The 12,661-nt window shown below is 39.6% G+C and overlaps 1 protein-coding gene and 1 non-coding gene across 2 annotated transcripts in view; one reads left to right on the top strand and one right to left on the bottom strand.

The window, feature by feature from the left end:
- The window catches only part of CSMD1 (CUB and Sushi multiple domains 1), a 2,072,278-nt gene that overhangs the window by 657,828 nt on the left and 1,401,789 nt on the right, over positions 1-12,661 (bottom strand). The gene's annotated exons all lie outside the window — the stretch shown is intronic.
- On the top strand, positions 7,747-7,848 carry LOC133240174 (U6 spliceosomal RNA). The gene has a single exon (XR_009734153.1). It is a non-coding gene; the product is annotated as a U6 spliceosomal RNA (small nuclear RNA).

Below are 12,661 nucleotides of genomic sequence, written 5' to 3' on the forward strand. Positions count from 1 at the left end.
AAAATACTGAAATCTGCATCATATGAATCCATATGAAGTAAATACATAAATCTTCCAAATAAAGGAAAAGACATAATTAATAAGTATAAGTGTGCCACAGGCTAGAATAAAACCATTTGACATCTGTGTACTGAGGGGAAAAATTTGCCTTCAGGCTTTTACAAAAATTTCTGGAGATGTGATTTTATAAGAACAGACAATTCTAACCCTAGTGTTTGACCACCAAAAAGTAAACATAATTCCTGAAGGTAGCTCCTGCTTCAGGCGAATTAGTTCTACCATGCCTTAGTATACTAGCCCACAAAAGAAGGGAAAACAGTTTAAAGTAGGTCAGATAATCATAGCAACCCAGTTTCTGGGGCTGCACAATTGTTGTGTGTGTGTGTGTATGTGCTTTCCTGTTATAAATCTCATCTTTTCCATTTCCCTGTGTTCTGGGGTTAAGATGACCCTTTCTTGCAGTAATGTGCCCTGAGGTCACCTGAACGTGAGCTGGTTTTCAAACTGGTTGAGCTGCTGGTCGACGATAATGCCAGCAACTATGCTGTGGTCCTGTTTTCATTCATGGACTTCTCTTCCACGCTCGCTCAAAATGCATTAAAATCAACTGTAAACAGAAAAATCATTCACATCCAGGAAAGGTCTACACAACACTAAACATTTGTATGACCCAAAATTTTTTTTAATTAACATATTTAAGACTATTTAGGTCACTATTTAAACACTTCACTTGTGATAGCCGTTTTTTTGTTTGTTTGTTTGTTTTTGTTTTAAATAAACAATGAGTGAGGTCCTTCTGGAAAGTGGATATTCCCTTCAATAGTAATCGGGAAAGCAGGCATATTAACTGGCATCTTATAGACTCAGAATTTGAATGCCAAGCCCTTTTAAAATGGATGCAACTTAAACCCACTTGCAAGCAAAGAAAAAAAAAAAAAAAAGAGTTTGGAACATCAAGAAGTACTTTCTTCCAGTGAAGAGACTAAAAGAACAATGAAAAGTGAAAGTGGAGTTCTAAGGAGAAGTGTCATTTTGGTTCAAAGTTTGCATCTGTCCTTTTCTCATTAACACCAAATCTGTGGCCCTCTTTTCAGTGGACACAGCTCACCCTCTGGTACGTGGCACTTTTAACACTTTGCCTTGTTTCTCTCTCCCCTTCCTTAATGTTTGTGATACGATTTTTCTGCATCCCATCTTATTACTCTCTGCCTTTCATCCTCTCCCAGCTTCCTCACCCTCCCTGGATACTGTGACTCACACACACCACCTGTGCAGGCGTCATATGGAAGCGAGGCATCCACAGCCCCCACTGTCTCCCGTCCACTTCTGCCCTCCCTCTGAGCCACACTTTTCTGCCTGCCCACAGAATCACTGTGCTTTGCAACACAAAGACAATTAAAAATTGTCCAAACCTCTATTTCACTTTAAAAAACAAGTTGTGTTATAATAATAATACTTTAGCTGAATGGGATTAAGAACTACAAACACTGTTATCAGATTTCTTATGTATACATCATAAAGCATGCAAACACATTGTCAGCCTCAGAAATGAATATGCAATAGGTTCTCTGAAAAGGCTCTTTAGAAATGTAAATAAATAAAAAAGAAAACATCAGAGTGGAATTAAAAATAAAATGTTTAATGCAAAATGCTTCCCCTACCAGAGTATTATATTCTTAAAAGGTACTACAAGGATAAAACATTTCAACTAGGTTATCCTACTAAGTAGAGTAAACACTAATTTTATGAGCCTGGTTTACTCTTATCTAACACTTATCTAATATGCTGAAAAGCATATTGGATATAAAATAGCAGACGCTTTTAGAAGGTAAGTTCTGTGAATGCTTTGTAAAAATTATCCATTCATTTAAATTATTTACGGAGCACTTAATAAGGACAGAAATATCTTTAAGCACTAAAGAAACTGGGTTGAAATAATAGATTTGGGGAACTTCCAAGCACAGGAAGGGCTTCCCATGTAGCTCAGCTGGTAAAGAATCCACCTGCAATGCAGGAGACCCTGGGTTGATTCCTGGGTTGGTAAGATCCACTGGAAATGGGATAGGCTAGCCACTCCAGTGTTCTTGGGCTTCCCTGGTGACTCAGCTGGTAAAGAATCTGCCTGCAATGCGGGAGACCTGGGTGTGATCCCTGGGTTGGGAAGATCCCCTGGAGAGGGGAACAGCTACCCACTCCAGTATTCTGGCCTGGAGAATTCCATGGACTGTATAGTCCATGGGGTCGCAAAGAGTTGGACACAACTGAGTGACTTTCACAGTATAGTATAAACACAGGAAGGAAATTTCAGGTGGCTGATATTCCCATAAGCGTTCTAGTGGGCCACCCACCTGAACCACCTCAACCCCTAACGTAGCCGCTTAGTAATTTATAACCCAAATTGAGGCCCTACTCGGCCTCAGGTACAGGACTCAAGCTGAAGCTCTGAAGCTAGACAAAGCCAGGAGCATTGAAGATGAATCAAAGGAACGTTCATAGGTTGTTTCTCAGGAATTGTAGCAAAGTCTCTTGATGAGACAAGAAGGACACTAAGATCAATAGGAATAGGTCATCTGGGGATACTAAAATGTAGAAACGCAGTGGTACAAACAATAAAGAACATTTCCTTTATAATCACAGGGAATTTTCCTTCATTTCCCCCTCCCTCCCTTCTTTCCCTCCTTCCATCCTCTCTTCTTTCTTTCTCTCTCTCAATTTTTGATCAGTGGTAAATATATACAGTATACATTGTATAATGAAAAATTTTGGATTAGGAACAAGAATAATGACTTTCCCACCTAGAAATACACAGATTCAAACTGACACAGAGGTAGTGTAAAGGTAAGTCATAGTGATATTAGAACAACAATGACCTTATTGTTATTAAAATGAAGTGAAAGTGAAGTCGCTCAGCCTGTCCGACTCTTTGAGACCCCATGGACTGTAGCCTATCAGGCTCCTCTGTCCATGGGATTTTCCAGGCAAGGATACCGGAATGGGTTGCCATTTCCTTCTCCAGAGGATCTTCCTGACCCAGGGGTTGAACCCGGGTCTCCCGAATTACAGGCAGAAGCTTTACCATCTGAGCCGCTAGGGTCCTATCTTCAGTCGTGTCCGACTCTGTGCGACCCCATAGACGGCAGCCCACCAGGCTCCCCTGTTCCTTGGATTCTCCAGGCAAGAACACTGGAGTGGGTTGCCATTTCCTTCTCCAATGCATGAAAGTGAAAAGTGAAAGTGAAGTCACTCAGTCGTGTCCGACTCTTAGCGATCCCATGGACTGCAGCCTACCAGGCTCCTTCCTCCATGGGATTTTCCAGGCAAGAGTACTGGAGTGGGGGTGCCATTGCCTTCTCCAATTCAAATAAAAGAGGGGTTCAAAACCTTCAGTAGGTTATTTCTCTCACAATATAACACCAAAACCAATTTGCATGTAAACTTAGTTTGAAGATGATGTTTATTTCATTAAAATCAAATGGTCATTGTGTGAATATTGGAGTGGAAAGAACTTCTGTCTTATTGATGATTGCATTTCAGTGTATGAAAGACTGATCTCATGCACAGATTTACAACCATAACTATTCTACATAACTTTCCTTAGTGGGAATTATTCTAAATATTTTTTTGCATCATTTTGATCTTAAAGTGAATTTCAGTCATGTTGAAATGAGTATGCATTCATAATAATTTTTTAAATTAAATCTTTTCAATAAATTTATTTGAATTTGTGCCTGCAATTTAAGGATTTCCTATTAATCCTGAAGGAATTGTTCTGTGTGTCACTTGTTTTGCGCTTTGTGTTAACAATGCCATTCTAGACTTATGAAGTAATGTATGTTAAATGTATATACTTCATATAGTGAAAAGTGTTAGTCACCCAGTAGTGTCCAGCTCTTTGTGGCTCCATGGACTGTAGCCCGCCAGGCTACTCTGTCCATGGGATTCTCCAGGCAAGAATACTAAAGTGGGTTGCCATTTCCTTCTCCAGGGGATCTTCCCAACCCAGGGATCAAACTCAGGTCTCCTACATTGTAGGCAGATTCTTTACTGTCTGAGCCACCAGGGAAGCCCTCTCATATGGTAGATAATCTAATATAAATAGCATATTCTCTTAATTTTAGGTCTTCAGAACATTGTCATTAAACTGAACGTAGAGTGGTAACATCTACTTTAAATTAGTCTAATTTCCTAAATGCTAATATAAGTATTCAGGAACAATTTATATAAATAGCACACAATTCTTGAAATAACATGCAAGTTGTTCCAGTTCTAGGAACTCAGTGCTAAATATTCATAGCAACTGATTTCTGTGGCATAGCAGGGAGGTTTAGGGAAGTAAAATGATTTCTATTTTCTCCTATAGCTGTTTGAGAAGTGAGAAGTGGATAATGAAGACTATTACAGAGAGGACCTTTTTTTGTTGATTTCTTGTGTAGGTGCTGTGACAAAAATAATATAATATTGGGCTCTAGTCTAGTACATTACCCTGACCTTTTTTTTTTCTTTTTTAATTTGGAAAACAGGTCACTTGCTCTGTGGATATCTGGAACTCCATGTAGCATTCAAATCTTTGAAACACAGTAGGTTTTCTCTTTACCAACCAAACCGTGAATCAGTCCCTTTGGATCTCCCACTGTAGGAGAAAGGCAATGCTCACATGATAAAACAGATAACAGGAAAGCAGTGCTGTTTTTATTAACAGCATGGGCTTTTCAAACAAGTGCAAATCAATTACAAACTCTATTATATTAATTCCCTTAACACTCTCATAAAAAATATCAGTAAATATCTTGAGTTACCAATATGCAATAGAAGTAGGGAGAAAAATCATACAGCACAAAATAACATTCCCAAGTGGACTATAAAATGTTAACTTCTTTAGAGAGACAATGTCATATGAATCTAAAATATGAAAATAAAATTTCCAAGTCAGAGCCTGTCTTGATTGTGTAATCTAAAAGAATAGTCATAATTTCAAACTTGTAAGAGCAAAACCAAGTCACACGGTGTTCATTTTGAACAATACACTAATAATCAAGTTTTATTTAGGACTGACTGTATGCTCATCAATGTGCCCCTGGAAATAAGATATATTATCAACATACCTACCTGACATTTTATAGCTCATCTGTAAATACCTTCATCTGTATTCTTTGATTTAATAACACAAGATGAATCTAAGGTAGTGGTTAGGAGTTTGGGCTCCGGAGTCGGAATATTTAAGATATTCGGATATGTATGAGCCATGGGGTGTTGTATACATTCCTTTACCTCTGGGTTTGTCTGTTACCTCATTTGTAGGAGAGCATGGTTCTAATGTCAACTTCATGGGATTGTTAAGAAGATTAAACGAACCAGCGATCTGTATGGCGCCTGACACCCCACAAGTGCTCTACAAATCTGGTCTCTTGTAGTTGTTGTTCATTTGTTAAGACTCCAGGAGAGGCTTTTTGTACACCAGGCTGTCTGCAAGGTGAAGCTCAGCCATTCAGTCTGGGATCAGCCAAGTCTGACTTTATTAAGAGACCCTGAAGCAGAAGTCTTCTGTGAGCAGTTATAAGACACATGGCTAAGATGCCACAGAAAGGATGGGATTCAGCCACGCCTTTGATGCCACTGAGATAAAGCTTTGTTCAAACTTCACTGACGCTGACTGTAAATCTCCAGCCATCAGATGGGTCAAGGAATCAAAGTTTATATCTCAAAATTAAAATACCTTTATACAAAGAAGGGTTTCCCCTCCAGTTCCATGTTAATCACTTGAATCAATTCTCTTCCAAAACTGTGATAGTCTGTACAAATGGAAACTAGTCAGAAAGTAAGATGGCTTAATATTCCCTAGGGTATGATTTGCAAAATATCTTACTGGGGTCATGTTGATGGGGGTCAACAGCACTGAATTTTTCTCCCCATGAGGAAAAATCAACTAAGGTAAGAAATCTGATTTTTACTTGCCTTGTATTATTTTACCTGCCACTACACCAGTTCAATGAAAATAGAAAAATCAAGACCATTTTCTCTCTTATCTTTATATGAGGAATGGCTGGACCTTCATCTCACCACAGTGCTGAATATAGATTTCTAACTAAGATACCCAGATTCACAAGGAAAATAGGGAGCCTGATTCTAGCACCATTAGAACTATCCACAAAGCTTATGGAAAGAGTCAGGGTCAAAGTAGGCAAGAACTTGTCATGAAGGCAACACAACACACACTCTGAAGACTAAATTTCCATGACTAAAAGTCCACAAAAATATTATATTTAACTTAAATGGGAAGGAAATCCAAAATAGAGGGAGTATGTATATATATGTGTATATATATATATATATATATATATATATATATATATATGAATAGCTGTGTAGTAGAAACTAACACTACTATATATATAACTTTATGTAAACTTACAAATAAACAACACTATATTTGTAAAGCAAATATAGGGAGTGAAAGTTGTTCAGTTGTGTCCAACTCTTTATGACCCCATAGGCTGTAGCCCACCAGGCTTCTCTGTCCATAGGATTCTCCAGGCAAAAATACTGGAGGGGTTGCCATTCTCTTCTCCAAGGGATCTTACCAACCCAGGGATCAAACCCAGGTCTTCTGCATTGTAGGCAGATTCTTTACAATCTGAGCCACTGGGGAAAACAACTATACGCCAATAAAAACTTTTAAAAAAAGGATTAAAAAATAAAATACTATATTTAATCAGGATTTTATTTTATTTATCTATGCATCAAATAATTCAGTCTTTTTTAAAAAAAGGTACCTTTTCTACTTGTGTTTGATTATTTGGGATATTAATATACACAAACACATGCAGATGAATATACACACACTATTCTCCCTCCAACACACATATCTGTACACATACATATAGGGCTGTGCTTAGTCACCCAGTCATATCCAACTCTTTGTGATCCCATGGATTATAGCCTGCCAGGCTCCTCTGTCCATGGGATTCTGCAGGCAAGAACACTGGAGTGGGTTGCCATGCCCTCCTCCAGGGAATCTACATATATGTATAAAGTTACCCATCTGACATTTTTAAATTACATCCAAGGAACATATACAATCTAAGGGGTTAACAATACTTAGAAAAATAATTTTCTACTTGGTTTGAAATTTAACATCCTGAATACTAATAATTGTACTTAAAATTACTGCAACAATATTAGTTTGTGTGTATCCTTTACTTATGTATTGTTTTGACCAAATAAGATATAATTTGTTAAGGGAAATAATCAGTATCTTGTTTGTTTGTTACCAAACTTAATTTTAATCAAATAATTGACTCAACAGGGTTCTAAATAACCCCTGGGGGAAATATTGTGAAAAGTCACTTAAATGGAATAAACACAAAGTCTCAGGGTGTGTGGAAACAAGGCTATAGATCTTATCTAAAATGAATTAAAGTAAGCACTGAGGTACGAGGTATTTATCGAAGGAAGCAGCTTGATATCTGAAATGTCTCTTAGAGCAACCCTAGAAATGCTGTGAAAATCAGGCAGAGACTCAGCTTCTCTCTATGAATTCAGTGTTGAGATTCTGAAGGTTTGCTTTTTACCTTTGTTTTATTCAGCATGCTGGAAAGAGCTCCTGCTTCTATACCTTACTCTCCTTTCTTTAGAATCATTCTCTTCACTCCTCTCTCTCGACCTCATAAGAACAGATTGAAGAACATGCCTCAAAAACCATTAAATTATGTCAATGAAATATCTGTTCATATAAAAGTATATATTGGTGCTGCTTTAGTAATGCAGACATTGAAATTCAAATGACAGAGAAGGTTAGCATGGACCCTAAAGAAGGATGATGTTCAAATTCATGAGGCATTTCATATTTTTGTCAAATATTTGTTGTTGTTTAGTCTCTAAGTCCGGAGAAGGCAATGGCACCCCACTCCAGTACTCTTGCCTGGAAAATCCCATGGATGGAGGAGCCTGGTGGGCTGCAGTCCATGGGGTCGCGAAGAGTCGGATACAACTGAGCGACTTCACTTTCACTTTTCACTTTCATGCATTGGAGAAGGAAATGGCAACCCACTCCAGTGTTCTTGCCTGGAGAATCCCAGGGACGGGGGAGCCTGGTGGGCTGCCGTCTCTGGGGTTGCACAGAGTCGGACATGACTGAAGTGACTTAGCAGGAGCAGCAGCAGTCTCTAAGTCAAGTCTGAATCTTTGTGAACCAATGGACTGCAGCACACCAGGCTTCCCTATCCTTCCCTATCTCCAGAGTTTGCTCAAACTCAAGTCCATTGAGTCAGGGTTGCCATCTAACCATCTCATCCTGTCACCCACTTCTTCTCCTGCCCTCAATCTTTGCCAGGTTCAAGGTCTTTTCCAATGGGTTGGTTCTTCACATCAGGTGGGCAAATTATTGGAGCTTGCTTCAGTATCAGCCTTTAAATGAATATTCAGGGCTGATTTCCTTTAGGATTGACGGGCTTGATCTCCTTACTGTCCAAGGGACTCTCCACAGTATTCTCCAGTATCACAATTCAAAAGCATCAATTCTTCAGCTCTCAGTCATTTCTACGGTCCAACTCTCACATCTATACATGACTATTTGGAAAAACAGCTTTGATTATATGGACCTTTGTTGGCAAATTTAGGTCTCTGCTTTTTAATATGCTGTCAGGCTTGTCACAGCTTTTCTTCCAAGGAGTAAGTGTCTTTTAATTTCATGGCTGCAGTCACCATATGCAGTGATTTTGGAGCCCAAGAAAACAGTCTGCCACTGTTTTCACTTTTCCCCCATTTTTGCCATGAAGTGATGGGACAGAATGTCACGATCTTAGTCTTTTGGATGTTGAGTTTTAAGCCAGCTTTTCATTCTCTTCTTTCACCTTCATCGAGAGGTTCTTTAGTTCCTCTTCACTTTCTGCCATTGGTGTGATATCATGTGCATACCTGAGGTTGTTAATCTTTCTCCTGGCAATCTTGATTCCAGCTTGTGATTCATCCAGCCCAGGATTTCACATGATGTACACTGCATAGAAGTTAAATAAGCAGAGTGACAATGTACAGCCTTGACATACTCTTTTCCCAATTTTGAACCAGTCCATTGTTCCATGTAAGTTTTTAACTGTTGCTTCTTGATGTGCATACAGGTTCCTCAGGAGACAGGTAAGGTGGTCTGATAGTCACATCTCTTTAAGAATTTTCAACAGTTTTTTGTGATCTACACAATCAAAGGCTTTAGCACGGTCTCAATTAAGCAGAAGTAAATGTCTTTCTGGAACTCTCTTGCTTTTTCAATGATCCAATGGTTGCTGACAATTTGATTTCTGGTTCCCATTTCTATTCTAAATCCAGCTGTACATCTTCAGGTCCATTGTTCACATACTGTTGAAACCTAGATTGAAGGATTTTGAACATTACATAACTAGCATGAGAAATGAGCACAGCTGTGCAATAGTAGGAACATTCTTTGCCATTGCCCTTCTTTGGGATTGGAATGAAAACTGATCATTTCTAGTCCTGTGGCCACTGCTCAAATTTCCAAACTTGCTGGTATATTGAGTCCAGCAATTTAACAGCATTATCTTTTAGGATTTGAAATAGCTCAGCTGGAACTTCATCACCTCCACTAGCTTTGTTCCTGGTAATGCTTCCTAAGGCTCTCTTGACTTCACATTCCAGGATGTTTGACTCTAGGTGAGTGACTACACCCTCATGGTTTTCAGGGTCATTAAGACTTTTTTTGTATAGCTCTTCTGTGTAGTCTCGCTACCTCTTCTTAATCTCTTCTGCTTCTGCTAAGCCCTTGCTTTTCCTGTCCTTTACTGTGCCCCTCTTTGCATAAAATGTTCCCTTGGTGTCTCCAATATTCTTGAAGAGATCGCTAGACTTTCCCATTCTATTATTTTCTTCTATTTCTTTGCATTTTTCACTTAAGAAGGCTCTCTTATCTCTCCTTGCTATTCCCTGGAACTCTGCCTTCAGATGGGTGTATCTTTCCCTTTCTCTTTTGCCTTTTTCTTCTCTTCTTTTCTCAGCTATTTATAAGGCCTCCTCAGACAACCACTTTGCCTTCTTGCATCTCTTTTTCTTTGGGATGATTTTGGTCACCACCTCTTTACAATGTTATGAACCTCCGTCTGTAGTTCTTCAGGCACTCTATCTACCAGATCTAAACCCTTGAACTATTAGTCATCTCCACTGCATAATCATAAGAGACTTGATTTAGGTCACAGCTGAATGGTCTACTGGTTCCCTACTTTCTTCCATTTAAGCCTGAATTTTGCAATGAGGAGCTCATGATCTGAACCAGGTCAGCTCCATGTGTTGCTTTGCTGGAGTGTATAGAGGTTCTCCATATTCAGCTGTAAAGAATATAATCTATCTGATTTCAGTATTGACCATCTGGTGATGTCCATGTGTAGTGTCTTCTCTTGTGTTGTTGGAAGAGTGTGTTTGCTATGACCAGAGAGTTCTCTTGACAAAACCCTGTTAGCCTTTGCCCTTCTTCACTTTGTACTCCAAGGCCAAATTTGCCTGTTACTCCTGGTCTTTTGAATTCCTACTTTTTCACTCCTATCCTGTACGACAAAAACAGCATATTTTTGTGGTGTTAGTTCTAGAAGGTCTTGTAAGTCTTCATAGACCTGGTCCACTTCAGTTTCTTTGGCATTGGTGGTTGGGATACAGACTGGGGTAAAATCTAGGATAGGACTTTACTTTCACCACCAGATGCGTCCACAGCTGAGTGTAGTTTCTGCTTTGGCTCAGCCTCTCCATTCTTTCTGGAGCTATTTCTCTGATCTTCCCTAGTAGCATATTGGACACCTACTGACCTGGGAGGCTCATTTCCAGTGTCATATCCTTTTTGTCTTTTCATACTGTTCATGGAATTCTCAAGGTAAGAATATTGGAGTGGCTTCCCATCTACTTCTCCAGTGGTCCATGTTTTGTCAGAACTCTCCACCATGGCCTGTCCATCTTTGGCGGCCCAGCATGGTAGGGCTTGTAGCTGTATTGAGTTACATAAGGCCATGTGATCATTTTGGTTAGCTCTCTCTGATTGTGGTTTTATTCTAGAGCCTATAGAATTCTACTTCATGTTTTTTCTGTCTGCCCACTGATGGAGGGGGATGAGGCTTGTGTAGACTTCCTGATGGGAGGGGCTGGCTGTGGGGAAAGTTGGATCTGGCTCTGCTGGTCAGGGCTCTGCCCAATAAACTTTTAATCCAATTGTCTGCTGATGGGTGGGGCTCTGCTCCTTCCCTGTTAGTTGTTTGGACTGAGGCAATCGAGTCCTGGAGTCTACAGGCTGTATGGCAGGGCTAATGGCGACCAATAAGATGGCTTGTGCCAACACACACCTCTCAGGACTGCTGCTGCTGTCCCTGCAGCAGGCCACTGCCAGCCCATACCTCCACAGGAAACCCTCAGACACTCACAAGCAGGTCTAGCTCAGTGTCTTGTGGGGTCGCTGCTCCTTTCCTGTGGGTCCTGGTACACACATGGTTTTGTCTGTGCCCTCCAAGAGTCTCTGTTTCCCCAGTCCTGTAGAAGTTCTGTAATCAAATCTCACTGTCCTTGAAATTCAGATTCCCTGGGAGTTCCCAGTTCCTTTGCCAGATCCCCAGGTGGGAAAGTCTGATGTGATGCCTAGACTGTTATCAAATATATTCAGCAAAAAAGTAAAAAGATAAGGTGCATGATCAGCAGCTTATCTATCTGTTGAGAAAATGAATGAATGTCCAGGTGAATAAAGTTAGTTGAAATCCCAAGGCTCAGTTTCCTCCAGGGCAAATGGAAACAACAATGGCACCCTCCCTACATACATGACAAGTTTTCCAGGATGCCAAGCAGCTGTAGGCACAACAACATTTCACAAAATCTCAGGTATGATATAGTTATTCCATGAAGATTACAAGGATCACCACTGACAGGAACAATCACCTTCTAAAACTCTCCTAGGATTTTTATTTCATCAGAATGAATAGTTCAAATTCTTGCCAAATATTAGTTTTATGAGTCTTTCTTTATATCTAGTATTTTCTTAAAACATAGCAAGGTTCTGAATCTTCTAAAAGGAAAACACTGATGCACTTACATATTTTCCTAAAATTGTATCAGGTACTTCATTTAGAAGAAATGTGTTTCAATCAGGCCAGGGCCAAGTAAGGTGCTGAAGGCTGTAGAAAGAGTGCAGGCTCCCTGCTGCACTTCTCTGTGTGCTCCTCTTTAGTTTATTCTCATTTCTTAGAGAGCCATGCTTGTCAGGAAAATAACTTGCTCATAAACGAACTGAAATCAATGCAAGGTTGACAGTAAGCATTATCACCATTACTATTATTTTCTTTTGCATTGCAACCTAAAAGATGGCACTGGGGAAGAGAATACCTTTACACAGATTTTAAACCATAGTTTCCACAAAGTAAGAGCCATAGAGAAGAGACCATTTGCTGTGTCAGTCTCTGTCCAAACATCAGCACATGCACAGCTTTGTCTGCTGATGTTGGGCTGTGTCTCCCACACCTCAGAAGATGGGATCTGCCATTCTAAATGCTTTGTTACAACACATGGCCAGCTTGTACAGGATGTTGCATTCTGGTTTGGGGCATTTACAAAGCATTCTATTTTTTTCTGGTGCTTTTGAAATCATATATTTTTACTTCGTGTATATAAAACAAACTTTTCAGCTTGTATA

This window comes from Bos javanicus, chromosome 27 (assembly GCF_032452875.1).
Source record: "Bos javanicus breed banteng chromosome 27, ARS-OSU_banteng_1.0, whole genome shotgun sequence".
Taxonomy (NCBI): Eukaryota; Metazoa; Chordata; class Mammalia; order Artiodactyla; family Bovidae; genus Bos; species Bos javanicus.